We start from the raw sequence: 7,853 nt of genomic DNA on the forward strand, positions 1-7,853 counted from the left end.
TTTAGGGATGAAAAATATGAAATCCTATTTATTATTTTTTAATTAATAATTATGTAAAAATATTTATTAAAGTAAAAGAAAGATGCTTACATNTATGCTTACATGTATTTTCCAAGTTATAACACTTAACATAAATGTTCATTTTCTCTGCAAAAATGTAATTTATTGTTGGATATTTAATTTTTTTTTGTAAAACAGAAAGCCCATGGGCTGACCCTGACCCACAGGGCTTTGGGGCTTTTTAACCCTGGAGGCTTTTTTAATAAGGGGCACTTTTGGCCCTGTGGGCTTTTTTGGCCCCAACCCACATGGGCTAGGGCCAGGACCTATAATAGGGCCTCTTTGACAAGTCTAGTGTTTGGACCCTCAACAAACTACACTTTTTCATACGTAAATGTTCTCAGTTTAATGTTCTCATCATATAAATACGTAGCCAAATGTTTGGACCCTCAATAAAATACACTTTTTCATACGAAGCACTTTGTAATAAGCATAAGATGTCCCTTCCATCTTCAATACTTGCAGTAGCTGAACTCAGACGACCTTGCGTGAGTTATGCTCCTACAATATGGGGAGACACTTTCCTTCAATATGCTTCTCAATCCAAGGTATTAATTATTTCTATTATGTTCATATATAATTTTTATTCAGGTAGCTATAAATTCATTACTTTATTTAATAATCGATAACGGTTAATTCTTTGCAGGAAACCGATGACAATATGAAGCGGCAAGCAGAAAAACTAAAAGAGAAGGTCAAATCAATATTTCAATCATCATTGAATCAAAACATCGTACAAAAATTAAACTTCATTGACTCAATCCAACGTTTAGGCGTATCATATCACTTTCAACAAGAAATTAACCAGGCGTTGGAACAAATTTACAACACTTTCACACAACACAACACGATCAATGAACATGGTGATTATCACTTTATTGCTCTACTCTTTCGTTTGTTAAGGCAACAAGGATATGGAATTTCATCAGGTACGTAGATGTAGAACTTTCTCTTTGATGTTTAAGAAAAAAAAATATATATACATATATATGTATACACATAAAATAGGTTTGTTTCTTATATGTATGTTCAATATCTGAACAGATGTATTTAAGAAATTTAAAAATGGCCAAGGAAGCTTCAATGAAACGCTTGCCAGCGATGTTCAAGGCTTGTGTAGTTTGTATGAAGCTTCACATCTGAGAATTCCTGAAGATGACGTTCTAGAAGAAGCATGTGATTTCTCAAAAACTAAACTCAAGTCCTTGGTAAAACAACTAAGTCCATCTGTTGCTGCACAAATCAACCATTGCTTAAGGCGACCTTTTTACAGGAGTCTACCTAGGTTTGAGATAAGGCATTACATGACCCTCTTTGAACAAGATCCTTCCCATAATGAAACCCTATTGATCTTTGCAAAAGTAGATTTCAACCTTCTTCAAAAATTGCATAAGAAAGAAATAGGTCATATCACCAAGTAAGCCTTCTGCCTTTAAATTTCTATGCATATATAGTATATTGAAATACACTGTTCATCAAAAAGTTTTAGATCATACAGAACAAAGTATACTCAAATTGTTGAGTCGTAATTTATTTTAATAGGTGGAGGAAAGATTCAAACTTTGTGACTCTGGTCCCTTACGCAAGAGACAGATCGGTTGAAAACTATATTTGGTGTTTGGCAATGTCCTACAAGCCTGAATACAGCTTTGCAAGAACGTTTGTGGGAAAATTGATCCAGGTTATCTGTCTTCTAGATGATACATATGATGCTTATGGAACAGTTCAAGAACTTGAACTCTTCACAAAAGCAATTCAGAGGTTGATGTGTTTCACAAACTAGATCTTACATATTTTAATGTGAAAATGACTTTATATATATATATATATATATGTGTGTGTGTGTGTGTTGACTTAGCTCATGATCTAACATTAAGATTTCTTAGAATAATTCCTTCCTTCTAAATTTCAGATGGGATATTAGTCACATTCGATCTCTGCCAGAGTGTATGAAAGTGGTATTTGAAACAGTTCTACAACTGTGTGAAGAAATAGAGTTGCTGACAAGAGAGAATGGAAAATCAAGCTTTGTGGTGCCACATTTTAAGCAAGCTGTATGATTATTCTAATTTCAATTTTTCAACTTTTGAGTGCTTCTTTACTTGATTCAGTTTATCTTATCAGATTATTAGTTATTTTACATGCAGGTTTATAACCAAACAAAAGGGTACATGGTTGAAGCAAAATGGTGTCATGAGCGTTACATTCCAACATATGAGGAGTATAAAGCTAATGGAGTCTTAACTTCTTGTTTCCCTTGTATGATATGATAATATCCTATGGTTACCGTTCGGTATTTTTATACAGCTACCGTCCGGTACACCTTTTTATAACCACTGGTTGGGCTTCATGACCCACCTTTGTGGTTATCCTTTCTTTTATGGTGACCGTTCGGTATCTCTATAAAGCAACCGTCCGGTACACCTTTTTATAACCACTGGTTGGGCTTCATGACCCACCTTTGTGGTTATCCTTTCTTTTATGGTGACCGTTCGGTATCTCTATAAAGCAACCGTCCGGTACACCTTCTTTATAACCACTGGTTGGGTCTCTATAAAGCAACCGTCCGGTACACCTTCTTTATAACCACTGGTTGGGCTTCATGACCTACTTTTGTGGTTATGATAATACTTTATGGTTACCGCTCGGTATCTCTGAACAGCAACCGTCCGGTACACCTTTTTATAACCACTGGTTGGGCTTCATGACCACCTTTGTGGTTATCCTTTCCTTTATGGTGACCGTTCGGTATCTCTATAAAGCAACCGTCCGGTACACCTTTTTATAACCACTGGTTGGGCTTCATGACCCACCTTTGTGGTTATCCTTTCCTTTATGGTGACCGTTCGGTATCTCTATAAAGCAACCGTCCGGTACACCTTCTTTATAACCACTGGTTGGGCTTCATGACCTACTTTTGTGGTTATGATAATACTTTATGGTTACCGCTCGGTATCTCTGAACAGCTACCGTCCGGTACACCTTTCTTATAACCACTCAGTTGGGCCTTCGTGGTTATCCTTTCCTTTATATTTTTCACTCTTTCTGTACTTGTAATTCAATTCAATCTCATTTCAATCTATACTACCTTCTTTTTCTTTGGCTTCTCTCTTCTCTTCCTTCATACTTTTCTTTTTACTGCGCTATGAATCTATGATGGTATCAGAAGTTATCTCTGCTGTTCTCTAATTCTTTCTGCAATCTTGTTCTTGTTTTCCTTCTTTTCTCCTTGAATGGCTACCCCTGAAGCCAATACCCAAACCCACGAATCTCCACATTCATACCTTTATCTTCACCCCAACGAAAACCCAGCAATTTCCCTTGTTTCACCTGTGCTCAACAACACAAACTATCATTCATGGAACAGATCCTTCGTTACAGCTCTTTCTGCAAAGAACAAGGTGGAATTCGTTCTTGGATCTGCGACTCAACCTGCACAGACTGATGCTACGTTTCATGCTTGGTTCCGCTGCAATAGTATGGTGGTTTCTTGGCTGTTACATTCGGTTTCTCCCTTCATCCGTGAAAGCATCATTTGGATGGACAATGCTTTCGACATATGGAACGACCTGAAGATCCGTTTTGCCCAAGGTGACCTTGCAAGGATCTCCACATTACAAATGGAAGCCACCACCCTGTCCCAAGGCGAACTTTCGGTCACTGAGTATTTTACCAAACTCAGAATCATTTGGGATGAACTTGATAGTTTCCGCCCAGATCCTATCTGTATCTGTAAATCAAAATGTTCTTGCACTGTTTCTTCAATTCTTTCTCAACGGAAACACGAAGACCGTGCAATGCAACTTCTACGAGGTTTGAATTCTCAGTATACCAATATACAATCTCATATTCTCCTTCTTGACCCTCTTCCTCCTATTTCGAAAATTTTTTCTCTTATTATCCAACAAGAACGTCAGATCATGACTGATCATGTTACTGCTAGTATGCAAACTAATTCTACCACTATTACTTGCACCTACTGCAATCGGGGTGGTCACCAAGAAAACACCTGCTTCAAAAAACATGGTTTTCCAAACCAAGATCACCGGAACGCTAAGACCACCAACAATAACAGTCGAAAGATTTGCACATACTGTCGTAAAAATGGTCATACCATTGATGTGTGTTTCAAGAAACATGGATATCCCCCTGGCCATAAGTTTTCCAATAACAAACTCGGCCAGATTCATAACATTTCAACCGCCAGTGATGATATTCAACCGAACGGATTGGCTCCTAATCATTCTTCTACCGAAACCGTTCAACTAACACCTCAACAATACAAAATTCTTGTCGACCTGTTCAACAAATCTGAATCTAATGCTCCCAATGTTCACATTAATCAAGTAGGGACTCTCTCCACCAACACTTCCCCAGGTAATATTGTTTCTGCTCTTCACGCTAATTCCAGTAATACATGGCTCCTTGATTCGGGTGCCACCGATCATGTTTGTATCTCTTTAAAACTCTTTTCTTCTTATCAAAAGATTACCCCTATTTCGATAACATTACCAAATGGAAAAATTCTACAAGCTCATTACAAGGGCACCGTTCGGTTACACTCTAAACTCCATATTTTCAATGTGCTATATATTCCTAATTTCTCATTCAATTTAATATCTGTCTCACAGTTTATTGCCAACACTAATTGTACACTAATTTTCTCTCCTTCTGGCTGCATTATGCAGGACACCCAAAATCAAGAGAAGATTGGTTTGATTAGACATCACAATGGATTATATCTCTTTGACTCTTCTGTTTGTAAACATGATACTAATTGTAGTCCTTTAATATGCTCTATTCAGACTCCAAATTTGTGGCATGCTCGTTTTGGACACCTTTCAAATGATAGATTACATCTTTTGCAAAATAAACATGCTTATATAACAAATGACACTCAAATTCCTTGTGATGCGTGTCATCGTGCTAAACAAAAGAAACTTCCCTATGCTGCTAGTACATCTCATTCATCATGCTCTTTTCATCTACTGCATATTGACATATGGGGTCCCAGCACTGCTTCTATGAATGGTTTTAAATATCTGTTGACCATAGTTGATGACTTTTCCCGTTATACTTGGATTATACCTATGCTAGATAAATCTTCTGTTAAAAACCATATTCTTACTTTTCTCTGCAATATAGAAACTCAGTTTAATAAAAAGGTTAAAATAATACGAACTGATAATGGTGTTGAGTTTAATATGCATGAACTTTTCTCAAATAAGGGCATTAATCATCAAACCACTTGCGTCGAAACACCTGAACAAAATGGTGTTGTTGAACGCAAACACCAACACATCTTAAATATCACACGTGCCCTCCTTTTTCATTCAAATTTACCCACTGTTTTCTGGTGTTATGCAGCTCAACATGCTGTGTTTCTAATAAATCATATGCCCACACCTGTTCTACAAAACGATACGCCACATGATCGTCTTCATGGGTCTTCTTGTGACCTATCCATGTTGCGTGTTTTTGGTTGCCTCTGCTATGCCAACACTATTACTGCTCACAGAAAGAAATTTGATGATCGTGCTGTTCCTGGAATTTTCTTAGGTTTTAAACAACACACAAAAGGTTATCTTTTCCTAAATCTCAAAAATCATAAGGTTGAAGTCTCTCGTAATGTTGTTTTTCATGAAAATATTTTTCCATATCACAATCTTCAAAAAACCGACAGTTCCTTATCTCTTCCTCTACCAAATAATTACACCCATAATTATGATTATCTCCTACCGAACGGCCCCACTGCTACCGATATACCGCTCGGTTCTTCTACTGCTGATAGACCGTCCGGTAATTTGGTTCCTGATTCATCAACTGGCTCTCATAACACACCTACAGATATAACTCAACTTGATAATACTTGTAATAACTCCTCTGAAAGTGTCAGACGATCTTCTAGACCCCGAACGACACCGACTTACTTAAAAGATTATAAAACTAATAGCGTTGTCCGTTACCCCATCATGAATTATCTTTGCTACAATCGTCTTTCGAAACACTTCAAACATACAATTTTGTCTATCACTTCTAATGCTGAACCAAATTCTTATTCTGTTGCTTCTAAAAATCCCGAATGGGTTACTGCCATGCGTCTTGAACTTGATGCCCTACAGGCTAACAATACTTGGGTATTAACCACCTTACCCCCTGATAAAATTGCTATTGGTTGTCGATGGGTTTACAAAATTAAATATAACTCTGACGGCTCTATCGATCGCAATAAAGCACGTCTGGTCGCCAAAGGATACAACCAGATAGAAGGGTTGGATTACTTAGAAACCTTTGCTCCTGTTGCCAAGCTCACTACCGTTCGGCTCCTTCTTGCCATAACCGCCACACAAAATTGGTCACTAAAACAGTTGGATGTTAACAACGCTTTTCTCCATGGTGATCTTCATGAAGATGTCTATATGAAAGTTCCCCCTGGTCTTACCACTTCCACACCGAATCAAGTTTGCAAACTACAGAGATCTTTATATGGTCTTAAACAAGCCGGCCGGCAATGGTATGCTAAGTTACACACTTTCTTATTGTCACATAATTATAAATGTTCAACCTCTGACAATTCTCTTTTCTTGCAACATAATGGACAATACATTACGACACTTCTCATTTATGTTGATGACATACTCATAACCGGCAACAATGATGAAGAAATCGAACGCATCACCAATCTTCTCCACTCAACTTTTCGCATCAAAAATCTTGGTCATCTAACTTACTTCCTCGGCCTTGAAGTTGCTCGCAACTCCAAAGGCATCCACCTTAGCCAAAGAAAATATGTCCTTGATCTTCTTGCTGAAACTGGCATGCTTGACAGCTCCCCTGTCCCTACTCCCATGGTTCATAGAAGTACTGCCACTAATATTGATCAGGCTTTGAATGGTGATGTTGCTGCCTCTTATCGACGTCTTATTGGAAAACTTATCTACCTTACTACCACTCGTCCGGACATTACTTTTGCCGTCAATCATCTCAGTCAATTTATGTCTGCCCCCACGACTGCTCATCAACAAGCCACAACTCGTATCCTACGGTATCTCAAAGGTACCCCCGGTACTGGTATTCACTTTCCGTGCAATTCTACTATTCAACTAAAAGCTTTTTGTGACTCTGATTGGGCCACCTGCCCTAACACTCGCCGTTCGGTCACTGGTTTCACTATCTATCTTGGAAACTCTCTTATTTCCTGGCGTTCAAAGAAACAACCGACTGTCTCCCGTAGTTCTTCTGAAGCCGAATACCGTTCGCTCACTAGCACTGTGTGTGAAATGCAGTGGCTTACATATCTACTCCATGATCTCCACGTTACTTACACAACTCCTGCCCTCATCTATTGTGACAACCAATCTGCCATCCAAATTGCCTCTAATCAAGTTTTTCATGAACGTACAACGCACATTGACATTGACTGCCACATCGTACGTGAAAAGGTTGCAGCTGGGCTAATCAAGCTTCTTCCCATCTCCACTACTATGCAAATTGCCGACATATTAACTAAACCGTTACCACCTCCTAATTTTCAACATCTTCGTTCCAAGCTGGGTCTCCAAAACATTTACGCCTAACTTGAGGGGGGCTGATAATATCCTATGGTTACCGTTCGGTATCTTTATACAGCTACCGTCCGGTACACCTTTTTATAACCACTGGTTGGGCTTCATGACCACCTTTGTGGTTATCCTTTCCTTTATGGTGACCGTTCGGTATCTCTATAAAGCAACCGTCCGGTACACCTTTTTATAACCACTGGTTGGGCTTCATGACCCACCTTTGTGGTTATC

The 7,853-nt window shown here is 38.5% G+C and overlaps 1 pseudogene; it reads left to right on the forward strand.

The window, feature by feature from the left end:
- Positions 1 to 497: 497 nt before the first annotated feature.
- Positions 498 to 7,853, forward strand: part of LOC106778518 — an 18,086-nt pseudogene continuing 10,730 nt past the window's right edge.

This window comes from Vigna radiata, unplaced genomic scaffold (assembly GCF_000741045.1).
Source record: "Vigna radiata var. radiata cultivar VC1973A unplaced genomic scaffold, Vradiata_ver6 scaffold_23, whole genome shotgun sequence".
In the NCBI taxonomy this organism is placed as follows: Eukaryota; Viridiplantae; Streptophyta; class Magnoliopsida; order Fabales; family Fabaceae; genus Vigna; species Vigna radiata.